This window comes from Drosophila grimshawi, unplaced genomic scaffold (assembly GCF_018153295.1).
Source record: "Drosophila grimshawi isolate 15287-2541.00 unplaced genomic scaffold, ASM1815329v1 contig_311, whole genome shotgun sequence".
Classification (NCBI taxonomy): Eukaryota; Metazoa; Arthropoda; class Insecta; order Diptera; family Drosophilidae; genus Drosophila; species Drosophila grimshawi.
Genome location: NW_025063098.1, coordinates 223,379 through 241,214, shown reverse-complemented (window position 1 = coordinate 241,214; position 17,836 = coordinate 223,379). Strand labels below are relative to the sequence as shown.

The following is a 17,836-nucleotide window of genomic DNA, read 5'->3' as shown; positions in this document are numbered from 1 at the left end:
TCCTCAAAGCACATCATAGCATATTGTGTCGGCTTAGATTGGAAAACCTGTTGTATCACATTTTAAGCTCAGAGTATGTAGAAACCCTCAAACCGACATATGTTCGTGCAGAAATCAGGATAGATGGAAGAGCAATAGAGACAGAAAGGGGACACAATAAATCCACTAATAACAATTGTTTGACATATTTTTGAAAACCAAACCATATATATATATATATATATATATATATTATATTTTAATCCTACATGCCGAATCTCGCAAAAATCGATGTTATTTATTTACCTATTAATAACTGTAAAATTTTATTCACGCAATATGGAATTTGATTCCCCAGATAAACAATTTTTTAGATGGAGAAAATAACAAAATACAGGTGTTACTTTAGTCTTTTCACTTTACCTAATGATTTGGTGTGTTAAAATGTTGTAAATAATCCGATAAGTAAGCAAGTAAGACCCATTTAAAATTTAAAAATTTGAATCGCATCTCATTCGAGGAATGGTTAGAATTTCTCTGACATATCAGGGAGCATATCATATCGGTTTTCAACTCATCCCTCGACCCCCCCGCTGCGGAAGTAGAACTTTGTGTCAGACTCTGGCGGCGCACAGCAGTCGCAAAAGGATGTTTAGAGGCTGAATGCGCTTGCCTGTGAGTCCGTGACGCTCCAAATACAATTTCAAACAAAAAACAGAAGAAAACCTAGAGTTTTTGGCAAAAAAATGAAGCGTTTCTAATGTTCCAGGAACCGCGACGACACCGTCCTCTGTCTTTGTTTGTCGTGATGGAAAAGTGAAAGTAGCCGCCGTTTATGACAGCCATAAAAATGCAATTTTCTAGCTGCAATTCGTCTTCGAAAGGGTTAATAGAGTGGCCTGTGATCTGCCTGCCGGGCACATGTATTCCGGGACCACATGCTGCTGTACAGCACAAATATTTGCAGTCGCCAGCTGCATATGTATGTGTCTCTCTTTTTTTTACCAGACAGACTCTTTGTTATGACAATTTACTGCCGTCTATTTGCCAAATGCATACTGCTGACCAATTGCCAAAGACAACTAACTCCGTCCCCAGATCAGATGCCTGCCAAATCGTAAAAGTTATGGAATCCAACAGATCAACAATCAACTCCAAGTAGCAGATGCCGATGGAGAAGCTCTCTATTATTTCCTCAAAAAGATGCGACAGATGACGGGGCATGTGGGGGGCATGCAACACAAATGGAGGAGAGCTGTCCCAACAAGCTGCAGTATAAGCTGCTTAGCTGACCAAGCGAGCTAAACGGGTTATGCGAATAAAATAAATATTCGAGATCGCATCGCCTCACCCGTAGTCTGGTAATGCAAATACATACATGTGTTTGTTTGAGACTGCAGTAATATAAATCCTTAAGGAAAGTATTTTTTTTTTATATTAAGACTGCTTCTTTATTAGAAGCTTCTTTTAATAATGACTTTATCGAACGCTTAATTTAAAAAAGCGGCATTCCGAATTGAACGCATAAAATATAATGCTCTGAATCCGTCGCAAAAAATATATTATAATCTTAATTATAATAATGATACCGTGGTGCAATTCAGTATCAAAGCAGAGTAATTTTATTTAAATTTGATTCGCACTGCACAGCTTACAGTACTGAAGTATATTCAGTAAAGGGATTACTTTAGAATGAGAAAAATGTAACTCTGGTTTTTACAACTTTGACTTTTAAGTTCCTTATTAATTAATGTTTAATTTACAGAAGAACTCATCAACAAGTTCCGCTTTGAAAATGAGCTTGAAATTAATCGAATAAAGAACAAAAAACAGTTTGCAAAAAATAAAATCGGGCTTAAATTATTTTGTACTTCTTACTTACTAACCCTTACTTGGCCAATTGTTTTATTTATTCAAATAAAATATATCCGTACAAAATGCTAATCATATATCTCGTATATACATACTTTGCCCAACATGTTAATTAATTTTATTTAATTAATTATGTATTGTTATAAACATAACTTTTGCTCAAAAGAGAAGATTGCATATTTTAACCAAAATATTAATAATATTCATTGAATGCATACCTTAATACGGTTAATCATTCCAATTGAATACATACATCAAATATCACATATGTTTATACATTTAAGTGCAATTTCGCTGAGCCTAAAAAAACTACCTCAAACTTCTCTCCTTTTTTCAACCCAAGCACTACAACTATAATTGGACTTGGAGTGCGCATGAGCGAGTCCTCGCACTGTTGTATTTATTTCATCTAGAAAATTCATATATGTACATTCAGACACAGTACACAAATATTTTATTTATAACAGTGTATAGGCCAAAAGTAAAAAACGCTGTTCAACGAAATTGATATTGATATTGTTAATTAGGCTGGAGGCTGCTGCAATTTATTAATTTGTATTGAAAGTCTTTTATATATTAAATATACATACATAAATGTATATAAATTATAGAATGGTCCATATAACAATACTAAGAATAGAATTTATATATATAAATATAGTTATTTTGATAATATTATTAGCATAACTTTGTATATTATTTTCTTTCTTTATTTATTTTGAATTTAACTTAAGTTATTTACTTTTTGTATTTTTGTGTGCCGACTGATAGCAGTCGACATTAAATACATAAATAAAAGATAAACAAACTAGACTAACGCCATGTTTGTGTGTGTGTATTGGTATCTGTGTATTTGTGTGTGTGTGTGTGTGTGAATGCTGTCACAACGACTACTACAACGGGAATAAACCAAAATGCATCTTTGCATTTCGTTAAACGTCCCCATGCAGCATTTATGTACACACACACACACACACACACACACTCATGCATAGAAACGAGTGTTAGAGCGAGACGGCATTACTAAACTGCGTTGCAAGCATCGTCGTCAGCATCGGCCATGGCTGCCACTGAAATGTTGCTGCCTCACTTGCTTTTATGCACTGCTCATTTCTCTAGGGCTGCGTCTCTGCAGTTTTTATGTCATTTAGATATTTGTCCTTTCTCCCTCTCCCTCTCCCTCTCCCTCTGCCTCTGCCTCTCCCTCTCTCGTTCTAGCTCTCCTTCACTCCTTGGCAGCAGGCAGCCCCGGCTGCAGATAAAACTGTCCCTTCATTTAACTGACAGTCTCTGAGCGGTCAACGCCAGCTGCTCCATTTGTGCAATAATTAGTTTGGGAATTAACTCATTCAAACAGCGGTCTGAGAATACACTTTAAGGCAACCAATAATTTTCTATTATTTCTTTATCGCTTTACGAGTAGCTGCTGTTTTTGTCTGGTTTGTCTTGTTTGGTATGTCTTTAATATATTTTATGTATAATTAAATACTTCTGGCGCACTCAAATCTGTCAAAATATTTACAGCGTACATCAATAAATAAATGCGCACTTTTTAAATTTCGTTTTGCCAACAGTCATAAAAACGATTCATGCAAACGAGAATAGGGTATATCTACTCGTAATCAAATAGCCATAAAATGTCTATGTATGCTTCCATACATACATATATATACATATGTACATATTAACGTACATATATAAGAAGAGTTTGCGTTTACTTAATTTTCTGGGGAAATAGCAACAGTTTTAGTCTGACATATTTTTTGGGCAAGTGAAAAATAAAAGAAATGTTTTTAATATATTTACATATTTTTTAAAACATTTTATATGTGCATTATTTAATCGAAATAAAATAATAAAAAAAATATTTTTAATATTTTATATAATTTCATTTATAAATTATTGATTGCATTAAATAAAAATGTTTTCAAATCATACACAAATTTTTTATAATATGTGCTTGTCTATTATTATTATTATTGATTGAAATTTTCATATTAGAACAGTTTTGTATTTTAAAACTCTTTGACCTAACTGGGCTTAAAGTGACTTATTATATTTTGAATATCATAATAAAAATAAAGAATGCAAATAGTACAAGTATATGTATGAAAATTAAAAATCAAATGGTACAATAACATTTTAGTAAAAGTTGTATTTATTTATCACAAATATAATAAATAATTTCATTTGGTTGTTTGACAATGTTGAAAAATATATATTACTATTTATTAAAGCATATGTGTAGTTTATCATTTACAGTTTTACCAACCTCATAAATGAATAATTAATAAAATATAAGCGAATAAGATTGGATTTAGTCCATCAGAAGTGTTTGCATGTACAACTATTTCAGCCTTGTCAATTAAGAATTTCAATATTCTGTGCAGAGATCGACTAAATTTAGACACAATCCGCTGGTAATGAAACGTAAACTGGGAGTTTATCAAAGCAGTGGATTAATCGTATTTGCAGACTTAAAATGCATTGGGTGAAGCGCCATAAAAGCACAGAGAATACTTCGCGTTAATTGTCCAGAAGTAGATAGTTGACTTTGAGGTGCTACTTGCCAGTTGCTACTTGCTACTTGACTGGTTTCCCTTTCATTATCTGCCCCTTGCAAATTGGTGCGAGCTTTATTCACAGTACATTTGAAAAGTGCGGGCCCGGCACAAACTTAGTACCGACTCTGTGGGCGTTCTGGGTGGTTGGGTTCTAGGTTGGCACGTCTGCAGTTGGAGTGATTGGCACTAGCACTGGGAATCTGTTATGACTTTTAGTATTATTACTATTTATTTTTGTTATATATTTTGTTTTTTTGGCTTTCTTGTTCGTCCCATGTGGAATTCGGGGAACGTGATTTTCGGCATTGTTGCCCATTGTTGTTGTTTTTGTCGCTGTTGAACGCAAAATTATGATGCGAAACGAAAAATACGAGTCGAGTACGAGCCGTGAATGAATGAGAAGTTGAACTACACAAATAAGAAATAGTATATACCTTTATATATATATATATACACCCACATTTAACTATATATATATATATATATGTATACATATATCTGTTCAAGCCAGAATACGTGTCTCATACTTACAGCATTGGATTGATTGGGATGGGGGATGGAAGGGTCAGGACTCAATGGCAACAGCAACAGCAACCAGCATTGGCAAAAATAGCAAGCAAAATATCAACAACAATGGGGCATGCCCGTGATGATAATGGAATGGTGATGATAGCTTTGCCTTTGTTGTTGTTTCCACTGGCAATGAGCAAAATGGAAACTCAACGAAAATAAAATCCAAAAGGAAAAATCCAAAACAAAAACAAAAAAAAAAGAAAAACGTCGGCAGGCAGAACGCCAGAAACCGAAATGGAAACTAAAGTAAATCGCTTTTAGACATTTCTCAGATACACACGCATTCCCATTCCACTACATATATATATATATATATATATATATGTATATATATATACTTACATATGTATTTCTATACACATATACCGATACATACTTTTGGTGTACGGCGGGTCGCGTCAAATATATTTTAAGTTTTCCAATTCTCGTTTACATTCCCCTCACTTTCTTAAACTTTGCGTCTCGTAAAAATATTTAATTTTATCAACGCAAATGAGAAATAGAGAATGCAGCTAGCATAAGAAACATTCACGGCGAACTTCAAAAGCTTTTAACAAAATTACATTATTTATTTTTTGTTCTTTTCATTTCACCAGCAAATGGGAACAAATCGAAGAGAAAAACTAACCGAACTCCGAACAAGGATCAAGGACAACAATTTCACTCGAAATAAGATGCATGAAAAAAGCACAAACAATAGTTTTCTCAATAATTTTATTACTAGTCAATTAACTATTGTTTATCGTTAGGACAGCCCTGGTAATATGTTGAAGGAATGTTTACAAAATTTCATTATTTACTTTTTGTTCTCTTAATTTCAGTGGAAAATGTAAATAAATCTAAGAGAAAACCCAAAAAATAAACAGGGACAACTATTTGACAAGTAATTAAATTAGAAAAAGTAATGCATGAAAAAGGCACAACAAGATAAATTAACGGAACTTTTGTTTCTGTTTTGATGAAATTTTAAAAATATTTCATTTTTTCAGTTTTTGTTCTTTTGATCTGAGCAGCAAATGGAAAATCTAAGGTAAAAGCAGACAATAATTTGACAAGTAATAAAAAATGCATGAAAAAAGCACAACACGATAAGGTAAAAAAGAAGAACAATGGTTTTTCGTTATGGCAGCCCTGGACATATGTTGATGGAATGCTAACCAGATATAGTATAGATATAGTATCTACTGCACATAACAAATGCCTTCGAGTCGCGGCTGAATATCATGTTGACAGCACAAATGAAATATGGCCGCAGCGGAAACGCTAAATGGAAATCCATTCCTCGATTACCGATTACCATTCTGGCTGTCTGCCATGCAAGTCTCTCTGTCTGCGTGGGTGTGCATTATTCCATTGTGAGGAGGGGGAGTCGGTGCGTTAGCACCGGATAATATCAATCAGCGGACATTTCTCATTTTTGTTTACTCACTTCACCTGGCTGGGGCCCTTCTAGACGTCTGTGTTGTTCTTGTTGCTGTTGTTGCTTTGTGTTTGGTTGTTTGTTGCACATTCACATTGCGTCTTGCGAGCCATTTTATTTATTCCACGGGAGCACCAGAGTTATGCCTGAAGGCAAGTCACAAGTTCGAGGCGAACCCATGCAGTAATGTTGTCAAGTGGTTGCCAGTGCCCCACACTGCCCCACTGCCTCACCACAGACGACGGCGGCTTGCGTTGCCAATGCCAATGCCAATTGGTCACGATTTGTTTAATTAGATTGCCAATTGCAGCTCACGATGGAGTATCAACTCCGTGGCGGCATCATCAATCAATTGCAATTGCAATTCAAATTGAACGCAAGTGCGCCGTGACAATTGCAATTGCAATTGTCGGAGTCAAAGTGGCAGCCAATAATAATGGACAGAACCAACTCCAAGCCAAGTTTGCACGTATATTAGAAATGCTAAACTGACTTATTAACTGTACATATGCATATATGAGTATGCAAGTATGCAATTACACTCAGAAAAAATTAACATGAATTTTAGAAATTGGCACCACTTTATTAATCTGACTTAATTTTTCTTAAATTAAAGGTTTGGGCATTCTAGTTTATTTCATTGTGGTTTTTAATGTATATATATTAATATGTCCATGTCTGTGTTGTATAGAAAAATTATTATATTATATTCTGTATTACTTATATTAGTTATTTGAGATTTAACATATGTGAACACATTTTACATAATTCAAATATATTAACTTATTTTGGAAAACATTTGAGTTAACGAAGATTTGAATCAGAGAAACTTCGTTCGCGAGTTGAGTGACTTACGACTAATTTGCTCTAAATTTTAAACTACGCGGTTTATTTAAGAATCGTGGTTTTATATTTATACTTTTTTGGCATAGAAATAGAAGAACATTTTGGGATTGTGGATTTTGGGAAAGCCTTCATATTTTTGAGAAAAAATGTTTCTTATATTCATAAATTATTTTTTAAAACATGAAACATTTGCTAAATTTGAGTACGTTTTTTATTTCAAGGCCACTTTCTAAATTCCAGAATGATTTTTTGTTCTGAGTGTATATATTGCAGATAATTTCGGTTAGGTTGCAATTGACAGATTTGACAGAGAAATTTCCATCTTGGGCTTAAGTTGACATTATCACTTAAGCATATAGTTTCAATTTGCATATATTTTAGCTCCAGCTGATTTATGAACAAGAAAAAATAATAATAACATAATTGTTAATTGTTTCATTGCTTTCCTCCCATTGTACGCACCGAGTTCCCATTGAGAGCCTCAACTGACAAACAGAAGCAACAGTTGACATGGTGATTTACGGCAACAACAACAAATACAGCAACGACAACAAAATTATTTCAATGCAGAGAGATGGAGGCATATTCTGTGTGTTTGTTTGTCCACACACCTCCAGCGCCGAGAGCCACCTGTACAGTGGAGACCGCAGGCGACGCCGCGTCGCAATGTCATAAAAAATAAAACGAAATTGTCATCATTTTTATGACCCGCTGCTGCTGTTCTCCCGTTAAGACTCTCACTTGGACTGGCTGTGGGTGTGGATGGGGATGGGGATGGGCTATGGGCTATGGGCTCGTGCTTGTTGCGTGTGTCGGAAAAGTCGTATATTAGGCAGCTCCTTAAAAAGCCACTTGAACGGAAAACGCAATGTGGGGAGTCATGTGCTTCTAACTGGCAGCCTTTGCCAGCCGAGCCCAAAATGAAACAGCCACTGGAATTTAGTGGGGGGCCTCAATACTTTTAATGAGCTGTCAAAATGATCATAAAACAATTAAATGCACTTCTCACAAGAACTCAATCCACAACCGGAGAGTGGAGTGGAGTGGAGTGGAGTGCCCCGAAGGCAGCCATGTCCCATTGCCACTTGCCTCTCCCCATGTCGCCATGTCCCCTTGGTCCCCCAGTACCCCTTCCGGTTCTCGGACCAATCGAATGCAATGGCATTGGCCAATGCCTCCCTCCTTCCCCTTGGGCTCGTCTTCGGTTTTGCCTTCTCCTGACTGACACTAATTGGCTGCTTTATAGCCCAGTTAAATCGTAAAACTCAAATTTTATGCTTTGTCACTGAAACGATTATGACGTCCGTTCAGTCCACACAAACCAGTCGACAAACAGTCAAAATCCCTGTCCAGATCAGGGCACCAGACCAGGGGGAAGTGCCAGGAGTGCCATAACGGTAGCTTAGCACTGCAAGGATTTATGTCTTCACTCACAATATTTTAGCGACAACAATCTCCAGTTTGATTTTGGTGTAAAGTTCTAATTCTGTTTATTTAACGCACATTTTTTTCTATTTTATGACCAGAGTCAATTGTGACTGGGCTCAAGTGTAAATAAAGTCAGAGCAACATTAAAAAGAACTAAAAAATTATTTGAAATTATTTGAACATTTATGACCAAAGTCAATTGCTACAAGTGTAAATATAGTCCGATTAAATAGAGCTAATAATTTAACTAAATATTTATTATTTATTATATGTCCAAAGTCAATTAATACTGGACATTGAAGAGAACTAATAATTTAATTTATTGCTAATAGTCATACTTTTTAGCAACATAAAGTAGAACTAATAATCTATTAATTAATTTATTGATTATTTTGAATTATTATAGCATTTTACTAGCTCATCTGATAGACTGAAGTGTCATTTTGGTAATTTAAGTATTAATAAATAAAAATAACAAAAATAATCCAAATACAATCAAATACATATTTCAAAGTTCATTTTCCTCGCCTTTGCTAGAATTTTCTCTCTAAACTCTGATCTTTGTATTTCAATCTCACATCAAACTGTGTGTGTTTAGTGTTTGGTATTTATTTTAGTTACAGTTGCAACTGAAAAGTCTCAAAAGTAACACTTACTCAAATGTGCAAGGTAAACAAACTATTTTTATAAAACAAACAACAAACGCATTGTTTCCATAACAAACATTCAGTGTACAAAATACTTGTGTAATTGTGAAAATACGTACATCTCTATATATACATATATACATATATATATATATATATATATATATAATACGTATAATTTCAGCCAATGGTCTGCTCGAAACTCGAATTATCACAGATTTTGAGTGTAGAATAAAAACGCTTGAGTTTTTCCAATATCAGTAGCCTTAGCGCAGACTCAAACCATTGAACAGTTGGAATCCAATTAGATTCAGTGAGAAAAATGCATTTGTTTTCTGGCAGCTGCTGATGCTCTCAAATGCATTGTTTGCTGTTGGTGAATATTTTGCAGTTGTTCTTGCTGCTGTTGCTGTTGTTGCAATTGTGCCAATCATTCTTATCAGCACAGGCAGTAGCAGTAGCAGCAGCAGCAGGGCATTGTTCCCAATCACCCACACAGCAGCAGCGGCAGCAGCAGCAACAGCAACAAAAATTGCATCGGCTGTCAACAATGTTGCCAAAAGTGACGGGGGAGAAAAGCGCATTATATTTCCCTGTGCAAGAAACAAGGACCACTCTAAGGGTTGTGGAAGAGCCGAGAGGGGTTGGGGGGGACGTGGGAAAAGTTGTGAAAGCGAACCGAAGCGAAAAGAATGCAATGAATGCGAGGCAAATCGTAAAAAAAGGAAATTGCATCTACCCAAAGCCGAGAAACTTGCGCAGGACTTTGAGATTCTCATAAATTCTAACAAGATTTCAAGCTGCGCCGCGGCTTCCCATTGGAGTGGGGGGTAGAACATACAAGTCAGACCAACTGCGTCCAATAAGCAAATAGCGGCAGCAGTCATAAAAAAAAGACACAATACAACAAAGAGTAAAGAGCGTGGCAACAACCAAAACAAACCCAGACGTCGCTAAGAGACAGCTGAACAGGTGCAACGGGTGCAGAGAGTCACACTTAAGAGCGCCGACGGTGGTGGCAAAGAGCGTCGCACTAATACTAATGCAAGTCAGCGCTCTTAAGAGAGCGCACTTTAAGAGAAAGCACTTTAAGAGAGCGCGCACGCACACAAGCACAATTGGCTGGCAAAGAGCGCCAGCACTAATACACAAGCAATGCTTGAATGTATTGGTGTGCGAGAGTATTTCGATTTTAAAAATGTTTTGCTGTGCATTCGAAAAACAGAGTAAAACAAAAATAAATAAAATTACTTAGCACATATCTATATACATCAATATACTTTTATTCATCTATATATATCTTAATTAAGAACGAAAAATGCACAATTACTGTTGTCGATCAAATGGAAAGAAAATTCAAATTTTGAACAGAGGTAAACTGGCTTCTGATTGAGAGTATTGGTTCAAAATCGTATTGGAATGCGTATGAACTTAGCAGAGACAACGCCAAACTGGTTTGTGTACTCGATAGCAACCCTAGTAAAACACACACATATATATAAATGTTTGTATGTATATACATGTATCCCTTTCTAACTTACATGCACACTTGCACAGATCATTTTAACCCCCGACAAATGCCACTGACAAAGGACAGAGCAGAGCAGAGCACTTCTTCCCACAAACTATTTGTTCTCATTCTGTTACACACACACATACATACATACATACATACCTTGCTTAGTCGCTTCGCTGCCGATGCCGCTGTCGCTGTCGCTGCCGCGGTCGCAGCTTCCAACCGACGAGGTCGCGGTCCGGGCGCAACGCACGCGCATTCGTTAAGCGGTCGCCGCGAACATCGTTACTGCGGCACTGCGGCAGCAAAATCGCTGCACAGGCAAACGAGAAGCAACGGTTTTACCTGCTGCGATATTTCAGTCACGTCACAGAACTTCACAATAGCCGCCGCAGCGTGTGAGTGTCGCTGGCCAACAGCATGGCCGCTGCATGGCGGCTCTCTCTCTCTCATATCCAAGATGGCTGCCGCCGAAACCGTTGTCATGACAACGCGCTCACTCTCTCTCTCTCTCTCTCTGTTCCATTTGTTGCGTCGGCGCTCTCATTTACTGTCACCTCTGCTCTCATTTTAAGCGCGGAACCGTTTCGCACTTTGCCATTGGTCTCTTCCGACGGCATTTTGTAGCAGTCTGCTAAAAGAAAAAAAAACATATTATTTACAATTGTAATTAACAAAAAGCCCAAGACTAAAATGCAATAACACTTCTTCTGCTATATGCATGTAAAGAAAAGCATTATTTGCATTCAAGAAAAAAGTAAGCAAATTTGGATTTTATCCAATATTTTGTAAGTACAAAAAATAAATCAAAAGAAGCAGGTGATGAGGTATAAATATAAATATCCATATTTAATATTTACAAAATATATACAGTTGAAAAGTGTGAGTGCATCAGAGCATAATAATAGCCGAATTCTTACCATCTGATATGAACAAATGTCTAACGACAACAACCAAACAATGTTCAATTTAAAATATTTGTATTTGCACACTTTCCATAATTTTAAAGCTGGCTGTTTTAGAGCATGAGTCATACATTTAACAAGATAGACTATGGACTACCTACTTCTAGTGTCGTGCTACGCCCACACGATATAAAATACAGGCAATACTTCATTAATGAGAAAACACAAAAATAAACCAGCAGACGGGAGTTCAACTGCTCAAATATAAAGTTCAATATCAATTTAAGCAAGATAACACATATATTTCAGTCACGACGCAAACATCGACTGCACCTGCTCTCATCCAAATTTATTTATAAATTAAAAAGCGAACGATTCTTCCCACGGGATTCCGATGCTGCTCATTTTATTGCTAAAATGTCAGCAGCCATAACATCGCTTATATATGGCGTTTGTTTCTTTATATTTATATTAAAATGCATGTTTTGATAATTCTGATATACACCTGCACCGACTTCAGCCAAAAATCTGATTTGTTCAAAGTAAACAGAGGTATTACTTTGCTCATAAGTAGGACATTCATTAGTTAATGCTGTTCAAGAACATACATACTTTTTTGGAATCAGAGATGTCTGCTTCAATGCCTTACACGCTTTATTAGAACAAAATATAATTCACTGCACAAAGGCATCAAAACATCATAAGAATTGGAGCTGATCAATCTAAACAGGTATTTAATTTAAAATGGCAATTATGAAGTCAAATTATGCAAATTGTTTGGGGTGTTGCATTGTGCGCTTTGTTATTTTTCTCCTTTGGTTTTGTGCTGTTGCAATTCATGGCTTGTGTCTTTCATACATAGTAAATATCTATGGAAAAATATCATCAATTTTTATACATTTTCAGAAAGTATTATTATTATTTGCTAAGGCATTTTGTAACACAGACAAAAAAATATATATAAATATATTCTTGATCAGCGTCACAGACCAAGTTGACATAGTCCCTTGTGTCTGTCCGTCTGCCTGCCTGACTGAACTATTCCCTCAGTTTCAAAGCTATCCTGATATATTTAGCCGTCTTTATTTCTGTCGCAGACAGCCAGATCGGATCACTATATCATATAGTAGTAGTAGTTCTTGCATGAGATTTTTTTGCTTATAAATATAATGTAAAATGTTCTCAACTAAATCATATTTAACTTGAATAGGAATCATCGGTTGAAAGATCAGTTCAAACTTACTTAATATGCGTGCTATATTGCTCCTCAAATGAACAAATAAAAAATATCAATATCGGATTACAATATCACATAGGTTGCATAGGAAAAAAGTAAGTAAACTTCTGCCCGCGCAAGACAGCTGTTGTCTCTGTATTCCAATATCGGCACTTTTTAAAATACCATTTATTTAATTTAAATGGAATTCTAAATGTATGTATATATAGTGTGTTTAAGTGCAGACAAACTATGCCCTTAAGTTGAACATAAATTTAAAGACTGTTCGTGAGCGAAACGAAACGAATGAAAATGAAAACTTTCAATTCGATTTTCATTTGGCATACTAACGCAATCGCCGAGGCAAACTCAATTCCTGATATATCTCAGAGATGCTGATGCTGATGCTGACGAACAAAGAAAGAATTGCCTCGTTGACATTTGGCAATAAAAATAAATAAAATACCGTTTGCTCTGGCACCACCTACGAAAAAAGCCACCTCCCCAGAGTCGGCATACACCCCTCCCACCCCACACACACACACACACACACACAAAGGCACACACCGTTGGCAACGAGAGAATGAGCTACAAATAAATGCCGCCGCTTAGGCAAAGTCAAGGCAGTCAAAGTTTTGCAGCCGCCTGGGAGCATTATAAGTAAGTCCCGCATGAGGTGGAGAAATGGGGAACTGGAGGGATGGAGGCGTGCGCTTGTGCGTTGCGCATTTTAATACAATTTAATGCCTCATCGAGCGCCATCCCCTCCTTCCCATCGCATCCCATCCCAGCATCCGTGCGACACAACACAATCCGGGCCAGGAGTGATCCGGATAACATCGCGGCCCAGTGACTGCCCAACAATGTTGGCTTTGGGAGCCGAGAAGATTCGTACGAAGCCCCACCAAAAGCCGTGCAAAAAGGTGGGAGGAATAGTGTTTCCGGCTCACTGGCAGTGTTGTGTTTTATTGGTAATCGTTTATCTCATCGGCTAATGCTGGGCCCAGTAGCTGAAACGTGACCAACGCCAATCCACGTTGCACAGTGGAGCCAGCTGCACATTTATAAACTTACATTTGTTCCAGAAAATAAATATGTCTATATATATCCCGAATTCCGATAAATACTTTGTTTAATTCTGATTAGAGATTTGATAAGACTGTTGCTATGTAACTCAAATATTAGCCACTGTGGGAACACTTTGTTAAAGTCACCTTCAACTGCAGACCGGCTCCCAGTGCACTGAGAAAAAAACATTGTCCTGAATTTATAGAATAGAATTGCGGCATACTTTTGGCAATCAGGCTTATTCAGAAAGTCAATTTCTAAAATGGTGGTGGCATTTTAAAATGAGAGTTTGCCTTTCCTAATTTCAGGGTGGATTTTCTAAAATGTGTCAAAAATATATCTCATTTCCATGGTGTAAGCTGTATTTAATTCTAGAAATATTTTCTATTATATAGAAATATAAAAATATAACAACTTTTTAATGCGATTATAAATTTAGGGCAAACCTTTCTAATTTTATTTTTAGAGAACTTTTAGTAAAAAACAATCAGAAAAAGCTTTTTAGAAAGATTTTGTAAGCTGCAGGTCGATTTTTTAAGTGTGTTATTTAACTGACAAACGGGGAATTAGTTTTTCGATTCAAAGTGATGATGTCTGTGCCCCGTGAGCAGGCCGCAGTGCTTTTCCTGGGGATTTTTCTATTTCATTGATATGTATTATCGGCGCTGGTCTTTGGTTGGAATGGGTTTCTGGGCTCGTGTTAAATGGCTCTACTTTAGTTGCGTCTCTCTGCCTTGTTTTATGATGATGAGTTCGAAGTTCAAGACTGTTCAGCATAAATACACGTAGACTATTTAGATAAGGCATGAAACACAGAAATATCTTGTGCAAGCCAATTTTGGACAAGGACACTCCAAAGAGTTCCAATTTCACAGTGCATTGTAAACTAGAAAAATGTAAAAAGGGCTGCCAGTTGTCAATTGCAGACGGCAACGATAATTATATTTCATATTTCAAGGCTTTCATAATGTCGATTGTAAAAAGCGGGGCAACAACAAAAAAGCAAAAGGGGCAAAACTGGTGCGTTTCACATGAAAACGAGAGCAGTCTGATAAAATTTAGTGGTGCCGAGTGACCTTCGGGTGATTGTGTGAGATTCAAATGCAATATTTCTTAATGCCCACACATCCATAACTGGAGCGACCTCTAAGACTCAGAAAAGGATTTCTCGACTCGCCCAATAAAACTATTAATGAGCAGAACAAACTGCCTTTGTGCCGCTGCGGCTGCCTCTTCCTCAGACACATCGAGGTCGTTCCCGCTGCGTATTTGGTGCGATGGCTTCCAGTCGTGTAACTCGCTCAGAGACACAAAAAAAAAAGAGAAGAGTGTATATATAAAAAAATAAACCCATTAGCCAGCCGCATGTGCTCGTGCCTGCTTTTTAATGTTGTTTAATGTTGCTGCCTTTCCGATTGTTCGATGGACACATTATAATTGTTGTGTTTGTTTCTTAAAGAGATATCGTTTGGTATTTGCATCTGTATCTTTTGGCTGAGGCTGATAAACCCGTTTTATTCTCTTTTCAAATCGAGTGTCTTTGCATCGAGTTCTCGCCTGGCAACCTTATCCCAATTAATCCATGAAATGGGAACGCGTTAAGCCAGCCTTCCTCCAAAGTAATGTTAGAAATTCTATTTTATGCTCGGATTCACATCACCTCATCACCCCGGCACCAACCTCATCGTCAGAGAAGTCTGTCAGCCAGCCAAATTGCGATGGCATCTTGCCATGCAATGTGGCCCCAGTTGGAGCCAATAGCGCAGATATGGATTCCCCCATCTGCTCGACGGCTTTCTAAGTTTTTTGTTTTTTTTTTTTGGCTGGCTGGCACTGCACTGACTGAAACTGGCGGCAAGAAAATATAATAAGGCAAAATCACGCAAGTTTCAGCTAATTGTTTCTGCAACTTCAAAGAAAAATGTACAAGTTAAAGTTCACTCGAAATTGTTCAGTCTCTTTTGGCTTATGGCCTGAGGGGTCTCGGCGTTTTCGCTCAGTGCGACTGTAATATTTCAGCAAAGAGCAAGATGTGAAAAACTGAAAAAAGCAAAAAATAAAGTAAGCAAAAAATATACGAGGGAAAAAATAAAAGCTGCTGCTGCTTCTGCTGCCTTTGCTGCTCGTGCACATAAAACTTGCAAAATAAGTTTCGCATGTTTCCGCAAAAACTCAGGTACGAGAATTTTCGGTCCTGAATTTCGTTGACGAGTTTAGTGAGTCGTGGAGAGCCCGCCCCCGCCAGCCAGCCGCTTGAATATGCAGCAAATATTCTTCAAACAGCAGACCCTCCCCCTGCGGGCCGTCTCTGTTTTATATGCTCAAATCGGCAGCAGGGACTTGGGAGCTGGGAGCCGGGAGCTGGGAGCTGGGAGCCGCCCACCTGAACAGCCACCGCGCTAGGTAAATGAGAGGTTGGCAACCGGCGTCGTTGCTCGTAAGCCGCCATTGCTAAAGCTGGGTCAGGATTGGCAGTGTGGGTTGGGTAGAAACACGAAATGTACTCCAATTTAATCAAGAATTCTATTCTGTGAATGACTTGCACAAAAACACGAAGCGGAGCGTTGAGTTTGGGGCAAAGCTGGAAACCTGGGGGAGAAACTGCTTTTTCCTGCTGTTCGCCAAGAATTTTCATTTCGCGATATAAAAAAAAATGGCATGGCCATGTCAAAGCTGTAGCTGAATAAGGGCTAAAAAGGTTATTAAGAAGAAGAGGGGCCCGGCGAGATGGCGACTTTGTTGTTATTAGTCTCCCATACTGCGATGGAATTTTAAAAGGTGCAAGCGGATTCTTTCTTTTCTTGCGTCTTAATCTTAATATTTGAAGACATGCATATTCATTCCAAATTATTACCACTTATGCGAGCAACGAATAATAAGGGAACTAAACTATCTGAAACCAAATGAGTTACTCACAAATTCATTTACTTTTATCGATTGTTCTATGGTCTTTTCAATACTGTTCCAATTTGAACAAAATATACAAATTGAATCAAAGTTTCATCCAAATACAAGTTTTGACAGAACAGTCTGCCATGATACGATTTATTCGTCATTTGATGCTAATTGATCAAGAATATATATTTTCGGAAATTCTTATTTGGCTGTTCTGTACCGAAATTCGTCTAAAACTATGCCAGGACTTGGTTGATTCCATGCGAAGATGTTTCGGAACGGAACTAAATACAATACTTATAAAATAATATTAACTTTAATGGACAATTAGCTGTAAGTAATTAATTATTTAATTATTTCTAATTTGGATAATTATCATAATTCTCAGTTTACATTTTTAAATCTGATGCTATTATTTCGTTTGAAATGTGTTGAATGTTGATTATTATTTCTAATTTGCATAATTATAAGTACACATTTAAAAATTGATGCTAATATTTTTTCTCGTTTTTTTATAAAATTTTTTAAGCATGTTGAAAACAATTATCAAAATATTTGGTTTATTCATTCCCACTTTTTAAGCGACTTACACTTCTCAAAACATGGTCCTAAGTTCATTAAACTTACTAAATTAAAAAATGTGCTATTATTTCTTTCTCAGCTGTACATTTAATACGACAAATGCATTTTAACCTGACCAAAATCGAGATTAATTTTATTATAGTCAGTCGAGCTACGTTCTGCTAGGGTATGTAATCTTCGGCGTGTGGAAGAGAGCTGTTCTTTCTTGTTTAAAATGAATGCTATGCAATCAAGTGTATCTTAGCTTCTAAAAACCACTTGGAAATATTCTTTTCGAAACGCCGTTAGTGTGTGTAGAAATATGCATTCGAGTCGAACAAAGATC

General features: G+C 36.9%; 1 long non-coding RNA gene across 5 annotated transcripts in view; it reads right to left on the bottom strand.

The window, feature by feature from the left end:
* LOC116805476 overlaps positions 1-17,836 on the bottom strand; it is a 135,939-nt gene that overhangs the window by 87,632 nt on the left and 30,471 nt on the right. For 4 of the 5 annotated variants that reach the window (XR_004365208.2, XR_004365206.2, XR_006246669.1 and 1 more), the window contains one exon: positions 11,005-11,476. This is a non-coding gene — a long non-coding RNA (uncharacterized LOC116805476). Of the gene's footprint in view, positions 1-11,004; positions 11,480-17,836 lie in introns of all 5 variants that reach the window. The other variant, XR_004365207.2, reaches the window with a different exon arrangement.